The sequence below is a fragment of the Bubalus bubalis genome, chromosome 6 (assembly GCF_019923935.1).
Source record: "Bubalus bubalis isolate 160015118507 breed Murrah chromosome 6, NDDB_SH_1, whole genome shotgun sequence".
NCBI lineage: Eukaryota > Metazoa > Chordata > Mammalia > Artiodactyla > Bovidae > Bubalus > Bubalus bubalis.
Window position 1 is genome coordinate 17,038,437 of NC_059162.1, and position 15,189 is coordinate 17,053,625.

Consider the following 15,189-nt stretch of genomic DNA (forward strand, 5'->3'; position numbering starts at 1 on the left):
TGCAGAGACAGAAATCCCAGGTAGAGCACAGTAATATCACTGAGTTAAGCATGTAGGTAAAGAATCCGCCTACACTGCAGGAAATGTAGGAGATGTGGGCTTGATCCCTGGGTTGGGAAGATTCCCTGGAGGAGGGCATGACAACCCACACCTGTATTCTTGCCTGGAGAATCCCACAGACAGAGGAGTCTGGCAGGCTCCAGTCCATAGGGTCACAAAGAGTTAGACATGGCTGAAGTGATTGAGCATAGGCACAAAGCATACAGAGATTAAAGTTTAGGTGCGTGGAGATAGCTGTAAGTTGCAAGGCATAATTCAACATAAGAGGAACCTATATAGAAAAAGCACCAAAACTCAGCATAGCAATTGCACTGAGTCTTAGCAGAATACTAAATTGCATATGTGTACAATGAAAGTTTATGAGACAAGGAAAAAATGATAGCATGATGGTATAAGCAGGATAATTCTCAGAGATTACATGAGGTGCAGAGATATTCAAGATCCAAACAACACACTAGAGGGTCAGCTCTCAATAACCTTGGGCATTCAGTAAGGTTCCCAGGAGATTAATATTTTAGTAGTAAATCAAAGACAGTAGTGAGCCTAATTTGTCTAGCCTAGAAGTAAGATTACTGGTCATAATAAGCCTGAATTTTCTGCATAGAAAAATAGAAAAATCTATGTTACACTCAAAATAGCAAAGCTTAAAAATAAGCCTAAATGGAACAAGATAGAAAGCCTAGAAATAAACCCATGCAGCCTATAGGTACTTTATTTTTGACAAAGGAAGCAAGAATATACAATGGGGCAAAGACAGTCTCTTCAATAAATTGTGCTGGGAAAACTGGACCGCTACATGTAAAAAGAATGAAATTAGAACACTTCCTAACACCATACACAAAGATAAACTCAAAATGGATTAAAGACTTAAACATAAGACCAGAAACTATAAAACTCTTAGAGGAAAACATAGGCAGAACACTCAATGACATAAATCAAAGCAAGATCCTCTATGATCCACCTCCTAGAGTAATGGAAATAAAAACAAATGTAAGTGGGACCTGATTAAACTTAAAAGCTTTTGCACAGCAAAGGAAACTAAAAGCAAGGTGAAAAGACAACTCTCAGAATGGGAGAAAATAGCAAATGAAACAACTGACAAAGGATTAATTTCCAAAATATATAAGCAACTCATACAAATCAATAACATAAAAGCAAAACCCAATAAAAAATGGGCAAAAGACCTAAACAGACATTTTCTCCAAAGAAGACATGAGATCAGATCAGTCGCTTAGTCCTGTCTGACTCTTTGCAACCCCATGAATCACAGCATGCCAGGCCTCCCTGTCCATCACCAACTCCCGGAGTTCACTGAGACTCACATCCATTGAGTCAGTGATGCCATCCAGCCATCTCATCCTCTGTCGTCCCCTTCTCCTCTTGCCTCCAATCCCTCCCAGCATCAGACATACAGATGGCTAACAAACACATGAAAAAAAGGTCTACATCACTCATTATTAGAGAAATGCAAATCAAAACTACAGTGAGATATCACCTCACACTGGTCAGAATGGCCCTCATCAAAAAGTCTACAAACAATAAATGCTGAAAAGGGTGTGGAGAAAAGGGAACATGCTTGCAATGTTGGTGGGAATGTAAATTGATACAGCCAGTATGGAAGATGGTATGGAGATTCCTTAAAAAACTAGGAATAAAACCACCATATGACCCAGCAATCCCACTCCTAAGCATATACTGAGGAAACCAAAATTGAAGGAGACACATGTATCCCATTGTTCATTGCAGCACTATTTACAATAGCTAGAACATGGAAGCAACCTAAACGTCCTCTGACAGATGAATGGATAATGAAGTTGTGGTATATATACACAATGGAATATTACTCAGCCACAAAAAAGAATGCATTTGAGTCAGTTCTAATGAGGTGGATGTACCTAGAACCTGTTATACAGAGTGAAGTGAGTCAGAAAGAGAAAGATAAATACTGTATTCTAACACATGTATATGGAATCTAGAAAAATGGTACTGAAGAATTTACTTACAGGGCAACGATGGAGAAACAGACATAGAGAATAGACTTATGGGCATGGGGACAGGGAAGGAGAGGGTGAGATGTATGGAAAGAGTAACATGGAAACTTACATTACCATATGTAAAATAGCTAGTCAACGGGAATTTGCTGTATGGCTCAGGAAACTCAAACAGGGAGGGAGCTTCAAAATGGAGGGGATATATGTATACCTATGGCTGATTAATGTTGAGGTTTGACAGAAAACAGCAAAATCCTGCAAAGCAATTATCCTTTAATTAAAAAATTACTTAATTAAATTAATTGAGCTTCCCTGGTGGCTCAGACGGTAAAGCGTCTGCCTGCAATGTGGGAGACCCGGGTTTGATTCCTGGGTCGGGAAGATTCCCTGGAGAAGGAAATGGCAATCCACTCCAACACTCTTGCCTGGAAAATCCTATGGACAGAGGAGCCTGATAAGCTACAGTCCATGGGGTCGCAAAGAGTCGGACATGACTGAGCAACTTCACTTTCACTTTCTTTCAAGCCTAGAGAAAAATCAACCTGATGTGAGAATAATTTAATTGCCTTCTAAAACCCATCAGCAGAAAATTGGATTAAAGATCTACTGAGAATATCCTTGGCCACCAGAGTGAAAGTGAAGTCCCTCAGTTGTGTCTGACTCTTTGCCATCCAATGGACTGTAGCCTACCAGGCTTCTCCATCCATGGGATTTTCCAGGAAAGAATACTGGAGCGGGTTACCATTTCCTTCTCCAGGGGATCTTCCTGATCCAGGGATCGAACCTGGGTCTCCTGCATTGGAGGCAGATGCTTTAACCTCTGAGCCACCAGGGAAGCTCACCAGAGTAAGACCCAGTTTTCCCCAGAGCCAGTCCCTCCCTTCAGGAAGCTTCCACAAGCCTTTTATTCTCATCTATCAGAGGCCAGAGAGAATGAAAACTACATTCACAGGAAACTAACCAAACTGCTCACATGGATCACAGCCTTGTCTAACTCAATGAAACTATGAACAAAGCCATGTAGGGCCAGCCAAGAAGGACAGGTCATGGTGGAGAGTTCTGACAAAACATGGTCTGCTGGAGAAGGGAATGGCAAACCACTTCAGCGTTCTTGCCTTGAGAACCCCATGAACAGTATGAAAAGGAAAAAGATATGACACTGAAAGAAGAATTCCCCAGGTCAGTAGGTTCCCAATATCTACTAGAGAAGAGCAGAGCAATAGCTCCAGAAGGAAAGAAGAGGCTGAGCCAAATAAAAAACAACACACAGTTGTGAATGTGTCTGGTGGTGAAAGTAAAATCTGATGCTGTAAAGAGCAATATTGCATAGAACCTGGAATGTTAGGTCCATGAATCAAGGTAAATTGGAAGTGGTCAAATAAGAGATGGCAAGAGTGAACATCAACATTTTAGGAATCAGTGAATTAAAATGGACCGGAATGGGTGAGTTCAATTCAGATGACACTATACCTACTACAGCGGGCAAGAATCTCTTAGAAGAAATGGGATAGGCCTTATAGTCAACAAAAGAGTCCAAGATGTAGTACTTGGGTGAAATGTCAAAAATGACAGACTGATCTCAGCTTGTTTCCAAGGAAAAACATTCAGTATCACAGTAATACAAGTCTATGCCCCAACCACTAATGCCAAAGAAGCTGAAGTTGAACAGCTCTATAAATACCTACAAGACCTTCTAGATCTAGAACCAAAAAAAAAAAAAAAGGTGTCCGTTTTGTCTTAGGGGACTGGAATGTAAAAACAGGAAGTCAAGAGATGCCTGGAGTAACAGGATAGTTTGGCCTTGGAATACACAACGAAGCAGGGCAAAGGGTAACAGATTTTTGCCAAGAGAATGCACCAGTCATACCAAACAGCCTCTTCCAACAACACAAGAGACAACTCTACACATGAACTTAATCAGATGATCAATATTGAAATCAGATTGATTGTATTCTTTGCAACCAAAGATGGAGAAGCTCTATACAGTCAGCAAAAACAAGACCAGGAGCTGATGGCTCAGATCATAAACTCCTTATTGCAAAATTCAGACCTAAATTATAGAAAGTGGGGAAAACCACTAGGCCATTCAGGTATGACCTAAATCAAATCCCTTACGATTATACAATGGACGTGACAAATAGATTCAAGGGACTTTGTTACATGTTTTGTTCTTAGACATCCGTCGCTGCTGCTGCTACCAGCGCCAAATGTCCATCCTCATCGCCTCCTGTTCTGCCCACGTCCCCCTCCTCCAAGAAGCCCTTAGGGGAAGGGGCCTGGAGCAAAGCAGGCTGGGTACCAACTCCCCCAGTCCCAGGGAAGGTGGGGTCCTGCCCCTAGGATGCTGCAGCAGAGTGAGGGTGGGGAGGGGGGGCCCGTGTTGACTGTCAGGTGTAGGGGCCACCTTCTCCACCTGTTCTGTCAGGGAGGAGGTAGCCATTATTTGTCCCAGCCTGGGGCTCCCCTCTGGTTTCCTATTTGCAGTTACTTGAATAAAAAAATATCCTTTTCTGGACTGTCTTTTCTGTGGTGGGTGCCTAGAACAGAGAAGTTTAGAAACCAAGGATCTCTAGTGAGTGAGTGAAAAAGAGAAAGCACTGGAGTTGACTACAGGGAAGGTAATGTAAGCCGGTAAAAAAAAAAAAAAAAAAAAAAAGATCTGATAGACAGAGTGCCTGAAGAACTATGGACAGACGTTTACAACACTTCACAGGAGGCAGTGACCAAAACCATCCCCAAGAAAAAGAAATGCAAAAAGGCAAAATCGTTGTCTGAGGACACCTTACAACTAGTTGAGAAAGAAGAGAAACGAAAAGCAAAGGAGAAAAGAAAAGAAAAGATATACCTATCTGAATGCAGAGTTCCATAGAATCTGCCTGCAATGCAGGAGAGGCAGGTTTGATCCCTGAATCAGGAAGAGCCCCTGGAGGAGAGCGTAGTAACCTGCTCCGTGGGGTGGTAGGAGTCAGACATAACTTAGTGACTACACCAGCACACCATCCAATTAAGAAAATTTCTAGACATGCCAAGAATCAGGAACATGCGACTCGTTTGCCGAATAATGGTCAGTAGGAGAACTATGAACTGTACAAAAAAGATCTTCATGACCCAGATAATCACGATGGTGTGATCACTCACCTAGAGCCAGACATCCTGGAGTGTGAAGTCAAGTGGGCCTTAGGAAGCATCACTACGAACAAAGCTAGTGGAGGTGATGGAATTCCAGTTGAGCTATTTCAAATCCTGAAAGAAAATGTTGTGAAAGCGCTGCACTCAATATGCCAGCAAATTTGGAACCCTTAGCAGTGGCCACAGGACTGGAAAAGGTCAGTTTTCATTCCAATCCCAAAGAAAGGCAATGCCAAAGAATGCTCAAACTACCGCACAGTTGCACTCATCTCACACGCTAGTAAAGTAATGCTCAAAATTCTCCAAGCCATGAACTTCCCTATGTTCAAGCTGGTTTTAGAAAAGGCAGAGGAACCAGAGATCAAATTGCCAACATCTGCTGGATCATCGAAAAAGCAAGAGAGTTTCAGAAAAACATTTATTTCTTCTTTATTGACTATGCCAAAGCCTTTGACTATGTGGATCACAATAAACTGTGGAAAATTCTGAAAGAGATGGGAATACCGGACCACCTGAACTGCCTCTTGAGAAACCTATATGCAGGTCAGAAAGCAACAGTTCAAACTGGACATGGAGCAACAGACTGGTTCCAAATGGGAAAAGGAGTACACCAAGGCTGTATATTGTCACCCTGCTTATTTAACTTCTATGCAGAGTACATCATGAGAAACGCTGGGCTGGAAGAAGCACAAGCTGGAATCAAGATTGCTGGGAGACATATCAATAACCTCAGATATGCAGATGACACCACCCTTATGGCAGAAAGTGAAGAGGTAGCCTCTTGATGAAAGTGAAAGAGGAGAGTGAAAAAGTTGGCTTAAAGCTCAACATTCAGAAAACTAAGATCATGGCACCTGGTCCCATTACTTCATGGGAAGTAGGTGGGGAAACAGTGAAAACAGTGTCAGACTATTTTTCTGGGCTCCAAAATCACTGCAGATGGTGACTGCAGCCATGAAATTAAAAGACGCTTGCTCCTTGGAAGGAAAGTTATGACCAACCTGGACAGCATATTAAAAAGCAGAGACAATACTTTGTCAACAAAGGTCCGTCTAGTCAAGGCCATGGTTTTTCCACTGGTCATGTATGGATGTGAGAGTTGGTCTGTGAAGAAAGCTGAGCACTGAAGAATTGATGCTTTTGAACTGTGGTGTTGGAGAAGACTCTTGAGAGTCTCCTGGACTGCAAGGAGATCCAACCAGTCCATCCTAAAGGAGATCAGTCCTGGGTGTTCATTGGTATGACTGATGTTGAAGCTGAAACTCCACCTGATGTGAAGAGCTGACTCATTGGAAAAGACCCTGATGCTGGGGAAGATTGAGGGCAGGAGGAGAAGGGGACTACAGAGGATGAGATAGTTGGATGGCATCACCAACTCAACGGACATGGGTTTGGGTGGACTCTAGGAGTTGGTGATGGACAGGGAGGCCTGGTGTGCTGTGGTTCATGGGGTCACAAAGAGTCGGACACAACTGAGTGAATGAACTGAACTGAAAGGATAAAAGTACCAAAAAGTACTTTGCATATTTGTGTGTTATAGGATTCAAGTAATTAAAGGAAAAATAGAAAGATGAAAACATAGCTATAAGGAAGACACTGTGAAAGGGAAGTTATTTGATGATACTAAAAACAGGTTAGATAATGCAGTAAAGACAAACACACTTGAAGAATATCAACAGGGATTATCCAAAAGCCCTGCAGAGACAGGGCTTCCCTGATGTGATAGCTCAACGGTAAAGAATCCGCTTGCAGTGCAGGAGACACAGGAGATGTAAGTTTGATTCCTGGGTTGAGAAGATCCCCTGGAGTAGGAAATGGCAACTCACTCCAGTGTTCTTGTCTGGAAAATCCCATGGACAGAGGAGCCTGGTGGGCGACAGTCCATAGGTTCGCAAAGAATCAGACGTGCCTGAGTACAGCCCAGAGTGCAGAGACAAAAATAGGTTAGTGGTTCCTAGTGTGTAGGACAAGGGATAGTGAGAAGAGATAGTTAGTAGGTACTAAGTGTCTAAAAGTAAAATAATGTGTTATGGGCAAAATTTAATAAAGCTTGGATTGTAATGTCCAAGTTACTAAGTTACTAATGAGATTTCTACCAAACATGCCACTGGACTACTAACAATTATTTCTATATTGAAGAGACACTATTATAGTATAAAATTACAGAATTTTCTGATAAAAAATAGTGTATGATTATGGCTGATAGATATTTTCTGCAGCTAAATGCTAATTTACACCATTTATATAGGTTGTTATGAGAATGTATTTTAGACTAGGTACAGGTTTAGTTAGGTTTAAAATAACACAGAAATGAATAAAATTCTGTATTACTCACCACCTGTTGAGTGAGTTATGATCATGCAGTAGCTCTCACATTATAATGAGCCTACATTGTAATAGTTTGCATTTACTGCCTGAGTGTATGCATCAGTAGATTTCTCATAATAATAAAGATTTATCATAATAAAAGACCTTAATATGAAGGAGACTTGTGTATGTAATATAGCTGTCAGATCAGATCAGTTGCTCAGTCGTGTCCGACTCTTTGTGACCCCATGAATTGCAGCACGCCAGGCCTCCCTGTCCATCACCAACTCCCAGAATTCACTCAGACTCACGTCCATCGAGTCCGTGATGCCATCCAGCCATCTCATCCTCTGTCATCCCCTTCTCCTCCTGCCCCCAATCCCTCCCAGCATCAGAGTCTTTTCCAATGAGTCAACTCTTCGCATGAGGTGGCCAAAGTACTGGAGTTTCAGCTTTAGCATCATTCCTTCCAAAGAAATCCTGGGGCTGATCTCCTTCAGAATGGACTGGTTGGATCTCCTTGCAGTCCAATGGACTCTCAAGAGTCTTCTCCAACACCACAGTTCAAAAGCATCAATTCTTTGGTGCTCATATTTATTTAAATATTTAAATGTATTTAAAAATTAATTAAATGTGAATACTGCTTAGGTAGATTTTCTATGTGGAATAGAAACAATACCAGAAATTACACAGGTATTAACATGATTATATTATTTTTTTATTTCATGCAAAGACCTGCAAATAACTTTAAAAGCAACCTTTATTCATCATGGTTCCTATACAGAGAATTGGGCTTCCCAGGTGGCTCAGTGGCAAAGAATCTGCGTGCCAATTCAGGAGCCACAGGAAACGCAGATTCCATCCCTGGGTTGGGAAGCTTTCCTTGGAGGAAGAAATGGAAATCCATTCCAGTACTTTTGCTTGGGAAATCCCATAGACAGAGGAGCCTGCTGGACTATAGTCCATGGGGTCACGAAGAGTTGGACATGAGTGAGCAGCTGAGCATGCAGTAGAACATACATAGAATTGGGTAAAAATGAATAGCTGGAGGAAGTCAACATTATCTGTCAAGAGCAAAGGAAATTTGTTCCTAATTCTCTAGGAAATCTCCAGATGACAGAGAACTAAAATTATAGCTTAATTTCATGCATTTTTACCAGTATTTCTAGATTTCCTAAAATTACTCATATCATTGAGACAATCTCATAGAAGGCTTTTAATACCTAGTCTATACACGAATAAATGGAAAATGTTGATCATTGTTATAAGCATCACTCACTCTCTCTCTCTCTCTCTCTCTATATATATATATATACACCAAAGGAATCAAGTACCCAGGAGTGATAAATACCCATGAAAACAATGTGATTTTTGAAAATTGATTAGCTAAGTTTTAGACCTTTGCCCAGTTACTTTAGCAAAAGCTTGGGTATTAATCGAACAAAGTATAGACGGTGTGTGGAAATAAGCCAGATAATTTATTAGCTTTTAAATTGAGCCATCAGTCTGTTCAAAGGCCAATTAGACCAATCTGTGAATGTATCAATCCCAGAATTACTCAGACTAATTATATTAAACATCAAAAATATGTTCATGAAAAATTGCTAATGTCTAACCTTGTGGTTTTGCAATGACTTTAGTTCAATGAGGAATTGAAATCCATGTATGATCCACTGAATCTGACAGAACAGGACTTTTTAACGCACATGTATAAATAAGTAGACCCAAAATTGGTGAGATGAAGTGAGTTTTAAAATATTTAATCAAGGACATGGCCCAAAAAAGAGTACTAGATACATCTTCATTAGGAGGTAATGAATGAAGAGGTTATTACTTAATGATTTCTTTCTTCAAAACTCTTGTGTATATTGATGTGAGCACATGTGCACACGTGTGTGTACATGTGGATCTTGGAAGTTGCATATGTATGTGGGTAATCACTTTTACCAGAAACAAGTACTAAATTCAGATGAATTCAACACATTTATTTAAAGCTCCTGCCGTATACCAGACATGGATGTGGTTGTTGTTTAGTTGCTGTCATGTACAACTCCTTTGCTACTGCATGGTCTGTAGCTATGAGGCCCCTCTGTTCATGGGATTCCCCAGGCAATAATACTGGAGTGGGTTGTCATTTTTCTCCTCGGGGGGATCTTCGCGACTCAGGGATCCAACTGCATCTCCTGAATTGGCAAGTGATTCTTTACCACTGATTCACCAGGGAAGCCCAGCATTCATATTAAATGGTGGTAAACTATGGGTGTAAAAGAAGAAGTTTCTTGAGGACAGGAATAGAAAAGTATATATACAAGCAATATTCATTAAGAGTCAGAGAATATTCAACACTGGGCTGAAGCTTACTGTCTACAGGCTGCAGTCAGAAAGGGAAGACTGCGGCAGACTGGAAGCCCAGGGGCTCCAGCTGAAACTTCTCTGCCACTTAAGCCACATGAACCTGCAGATCTTATAGTGCTTGAAGAATTATTGGCAGATAGAGATATCGTTCAGTGCCACTGGCAGGTCCCTATAGGTGAGTCACATCTCCCATCCTTAGGGTTTTGGAACAAAGCCCAGACATCATCTGTGGAAAGCTAGTGTCCTTTTGAACATAGCTTTTGGCTTGTTTCTGGGTCTTGTGAAAGACTAAAGCTTAATTGTGGGCCACTGAGTTACCAGGCATCTTGAACCATCCATCATGAGGCAAGGTTTTCTGACCTACTGAGGCACAAAGTCAGGCATGTGTTGTGACAGGGCTCCATTATCAAATGGAAGTGGTTTGGAGGAGATGGGGCTTGAGCAGGTGCTGAGGGAAAAAGTAGGTTGTGTGAGGAAGTAGCTCAAATGGCCATGGCTTCCACTCACATATCACATTCTTGAGCCCAGTAAAGACAGTACTGCATGATATGAAGAGACCACTGAAAGCTGACAGCTGTAGCCATCTAGTTTCTGTCTGGGGCATCTCGAAAGGACAGGGGTGAATGGAGACTCTCCCCGTAGGCAGGCAGCAGAGCGCTGCCAAGTGCAGCCCTTCTCTTGGCTGTAGCTGTGAGCTATTACTCTGCACCCCGTTACCAGGCAACCAGTCCCACTCAGCCGTTGGCAATGGGCCCCTCCCCCAAGCAAGCAACTGTCAGTGAGTGACCGTTAGTGGGAACACTCAGCCAAGGTGATCATCAGGCAGACAGTGAGGTAAGCGTTGGATCCTGGCCTTCTCCGCAGGGCCCTCCAGCTCATCCAGCCTTGGGCCAGCGGGTGATCTGGGGGCCCAGGGGACAGGTGGGAGGCTGTGTCCTGCTGTTCTCCAGAGCCCTCATTGTGGGACCCCAGCGGCCGGGCCCAGGCCCTGAGGCAGTGGTGACCCTCTCCCCGCCTCTGCCACCTCACGGCAGCTCAGTCTGCTGGGACGCCATCTGCAGGACCTGCACGCCCCCCATATGGGCCACCTGAGCAGCCTGAGGGCCGGTTGGGTTGGGTGCCTCGTTCCCTCAGCATTGATGGCTGAGCAGGGTCTGAGGACTTGGCCCTGAGGGCACTGCCAGCTGAGCTCTAACTCAGCCAGGACTGGACTTTGGAGGGGGTAAGTTGTGCCTCAGGACCTACCCTTTTTTGTCAGAACAGAGAATAAGACTCATTAGGTATTTACAAGAACACAGTTACCTGACCATGACCTGACCTCCAGAACAAGGGGTCTGACACTAAGATGCAACTCACCACGCCCCTCCATCACCTTCCTAGAAAAGGGCTTCACTGAGAGCTTTCAGGGAGTTTGGGGTTCTTAAGGCATGAACCACTCCTCTCTGCAGAGCCCTCAGTACACCTTCTGGGCTCCTCACTCTGACCTTTTGTTCTTGTTTAGCCTCACTGTGCGTCAGGCAAACCGACTTGTTTTTCAGTAAAAGGCAGAGCTTCAGTCAGTGAAACTGCTCGTTTGCTTTTACCTTGAAGGAGAGGTGCCAGATGACCAGCTGTATATCCATTCATGAAATGTGGCCAGTGGTAGGGTGGAATGATCAGGGACACAGTTCCAAGATTCATGGTAAAAGAGTCTTACAGGTGGTATGTGGATAGAGATCTTTGGAAACAGGATAGGAAGATATTTGTGTTCCAGGTGAATTAATTAAAAAGAGAGAAAGAGGGACTTTAATAATCAGGTGACTAAGATGGCCTGTACTGTGAATGTCTGTCAACATCCTGCTCAGCCATTTCTGTCTTTGCCCAGTGACTCATGAACAGAGCAGCCTTGGTGACAAGGATGGGATCAGCATGAGCTTAGTGAAAGTGAAGTCGCTCAGTCGTGTCCGACTCCTAGTGACCCCATGGACTGCAGCCTACCAGTCTCTTCCGTCCATGGGATTTACAAGGCAAGAGTACTGGAGTGGGGTGCCATTGCTGAATTCCACCCCCAAGGCTGGCCTGGTTATAGACACTGTTGAATGTCCATATCCCATCAATGGAAACTGACCCTGAATTCTCTGAGGTGATCAGCCAGCTACCTGGTGGCAGGTTGATTACATTAAAGCTCTTTCTTTATGGAATTGGGCAACATCTTGCTTTTACTAGAAAATACACTTACTCAGAAGATGAATTTGTGTACCTTGTCCACAGTGGTTCCCCCCAGACTACCATGCCTGCTGTATCCACTGTCGTGGTTTCCCACACAGCTTTGCCTCTGAACGAAATCCTCCAGAATTCCCTTTCTAGTTTGTTTCTACATTGGGTAGGCTACAGGAGCAGCACTCCTGTGAAACTTCAAGGAGGCTATGAAATAACTAGCTTGTAGTGCACGCACACATCTCCCAATGACTCAGTTATACGCTCATCTATGTGCTGTTGTGTAGGGATTTTGCAGCTGTAATTAAACTGATTTAATTAATCAGTCCTAAGCATTCAATTTTATTAAAAGATACATTGTCCTAAATGGTCTAGTGACTGCAGGGAGATCCAGCCAGTCCATTCTAAAGGAGATCAGTCCTGGGTGTTCTTTGGAAGGAATGATGCTAAAGCTGAAACTCCAGTACTTGGGCCACCTCATGCGAAGAGTTGACTCATTAGAAAAGATTCTGATGCTGGGAGGAATTGGGGGCAGGAGGAGAAGGGGACGACAGAGGATGAGATGGCTGGATGGCATCACTGACTCGATGGACATGAGTTTGAGTGAATTCCGGGAGTTGGTGATGGACAGGGAGGCCTGGAGTGCTGCAATTCATGGGGTCGAGAAGAGTTGGACACGAGTGAGTGACTGAACTGAACTGAACTGAACATTGTCCTGGGTGGGCCTGACTTAATTAATCAAAAGGCCTTTAAAAGAGGGTGTGTGGGTGCAGAAAGAAACAATCATGACTGGAAACTATATGAACTGAAGCTTGGAATTGCTGGACATAGAAAGGGTCTATCCTCTTTTAACAGGGTTTCCCAGGTGGCCCAATGGTATGTCCCATACCATTGGCTTTGCCTTTTTCAGTCATGTCCCACTCTTAGTGAACCCATGGATGGTAGCCCACCAGGCTCCTCTGTTCATGCCATTTCCCAGCAAGAATACTCGAGTGGATTACTCTCTCCTTTTTCAGGGGATGTTTCTGACCCAGGGATTGAACCCATGTCTCCCACACTGGCAGGCGTTTACCATTGGGCCACCTGGGAAACCCTGTTAAAAGAGGATAGACCCTTTCTATGTCCAGCAATTCCAAGCTTCAGTTCATATAGTTTCCAGTCATGATTGTTTCTTTCTGACTCTATGCCTTGCCAGCTTCCTCTTGTTTAATCAGTCACAACAAGTGTGAGAACCAATCCCTTGTAATAAATACTGTTTCTTTTATTGAACTTCTGTGCACAAAAGTAATACATGATATTAGAGATTATTTCTAACACCACAAAACCATTTTTTATTAATTACATTTTTTAATTTTTTATGACAGTTTTTACAACTGATGAACCAGCATTGTTATATGATTATTAAGTAAGCACCATAATTTATGTTATGGTTCACGCTTTGTGTGGTGTAGTTCTATGAGTTTTGACAAATAATATTGTATGGATAGATTTATCACTCTAAAGACTCCTGCTGCTGCTGCTATTGCTAAGTCCTGTCAGTCGTGTCCGACTCTGTGCCACCCCATAGACGGCAGCCCACCAGGCTTCCCCGTCCCTGGGATTCTCCAGGCAGGAACACTGGAGTGGGTTGTCATTTCCTTCTCCAATGCATCCCTATGCTCCACTTATTCATCTTTGTTTCCCCTCCTCTTCTACCAAACTCTTCCACCAAACTTCTGGCAAGGCCTGATCTGTTTAACATCTGTACAGCTTTACCTTTTCCAGAATGTCATATAGTTGATAGTATTCATTTATGCAGGCTTTTGAGAACTTCTTTCACTTAGTGATATCTCTTTAAACCTCTGTTTCTTTCAAGGCTCAATAAATCATTCCTTTTTATTGCTGGATAATCTATTGTATGGATGTATCACAGTTTATTCACTTATTGAAGGACAACTTGATTACTTCCAATTTTTGGCAGTTATGAATAAAGTTGCTCTAAGCATCGGTGTGGAGGCATTCATGTTTTCAGTGCATTTGGATAATTAAGTAGGAGTGTGATTGCTAGATGATGTGGTAGGTAACCTATATTTAGCTTCATAAGAAACCTACAAAATGCTTGTACTGGTTTATATTCCAGCAGCAGTTAATGAATTGAGTTCCTGCTGCTCTATATCGTCATCAGTATTTGGTGTTTTCTGTTTTTTGGAGTTTAGCCATTCTAGTGGTATCTCTTTTTAACAGAAATGAATTTTTAAAAGTTCTTTATTACTTTATTTTAGACCTTACCTTTATATTTATTTATTTGGTAGTGTAGCTGTAGCCTCGTACTTGAAAACTTTCATCCTAGGATCAGGTTTCTTCGATTCGGATTCCAACTCTACCTTTTACTCCTTGGGTGACAAAGGCTAACTACTTCACAAGTGCTTCCGTGATCTTATGGGCTTCCCTGGTAAGGAGCTCAGATATGAAAGAAGCCACCTGCAAGGCAAGAGGCCTGGGTTCCATCCCTGGGTCCAGAAGGTCCCCTGGAGAAGGGAATGGCAACCCACTCCAGTATTCTATTTTGGAGAATTCCATGGACAGAAGATTCAGTCAATGGGGTCACAAAGAGTTGGACAGGCCTGAGTGACTTTCACTTTTTTCAGTAGCTTTGCAGATAAGATCTACCTCACAGAGTTGTTATGGTAATTAAGTTAGATTTATCATAGAACATATAAATAACAGTAAGAGTATCTAGCCTATATTAAACTCTTTTATTGTATAAACTGACTTCACCTTTTTATCAAGAGGAAGCAATTTAGACTGTGAATAATTTGAAATACTGATAGAGTAATGGTAATTAATTTTAAATCGTAGAAAAACTCATTCACATGATAGCATTACTCCATTGATGCATCATTACCATAGTCCGCTATCAGTACAGTATTTTAAATTGTAATTCAGTAACTTCACAGGTGTAGGTCTTTTCAGAAACCGTCAACATTGAGAAGTTTTGGTTCTATTCATTTTCTTCAGATGGAGATGGTGCTGAGATAAATGGCCCAAGCTCCTGACCTCCTAAGTGAAAAAGCCAAACTGAGACGCCAGGGGTGGTCCCAACGTGGCTGCATTGGACCCCTGATCTTATCATTCAGCCATGAGAACCTCGGTCATGGAGCAAGGGGGTCCC

At 42.6% G+C, this 15,189-nt stretch overlaps 1 non-coding gene across 1 annotated transcript; it reads right to left on the reverse strand.

Annotated features, from left to right (window-relative positions):
* Nucleotides 1-2,813: 2,813 nt before the first annotated feature.
* Nucleotides 2,814-2,886, reverse strand: TRNAW-CCA. The gene has a single exon. It is a non-coding gene; the product is annotated as a tRNA-Trp (tRNA).
* Nucleotides 2,887-15,189: the final 12,303 nt, after the last annotated feature.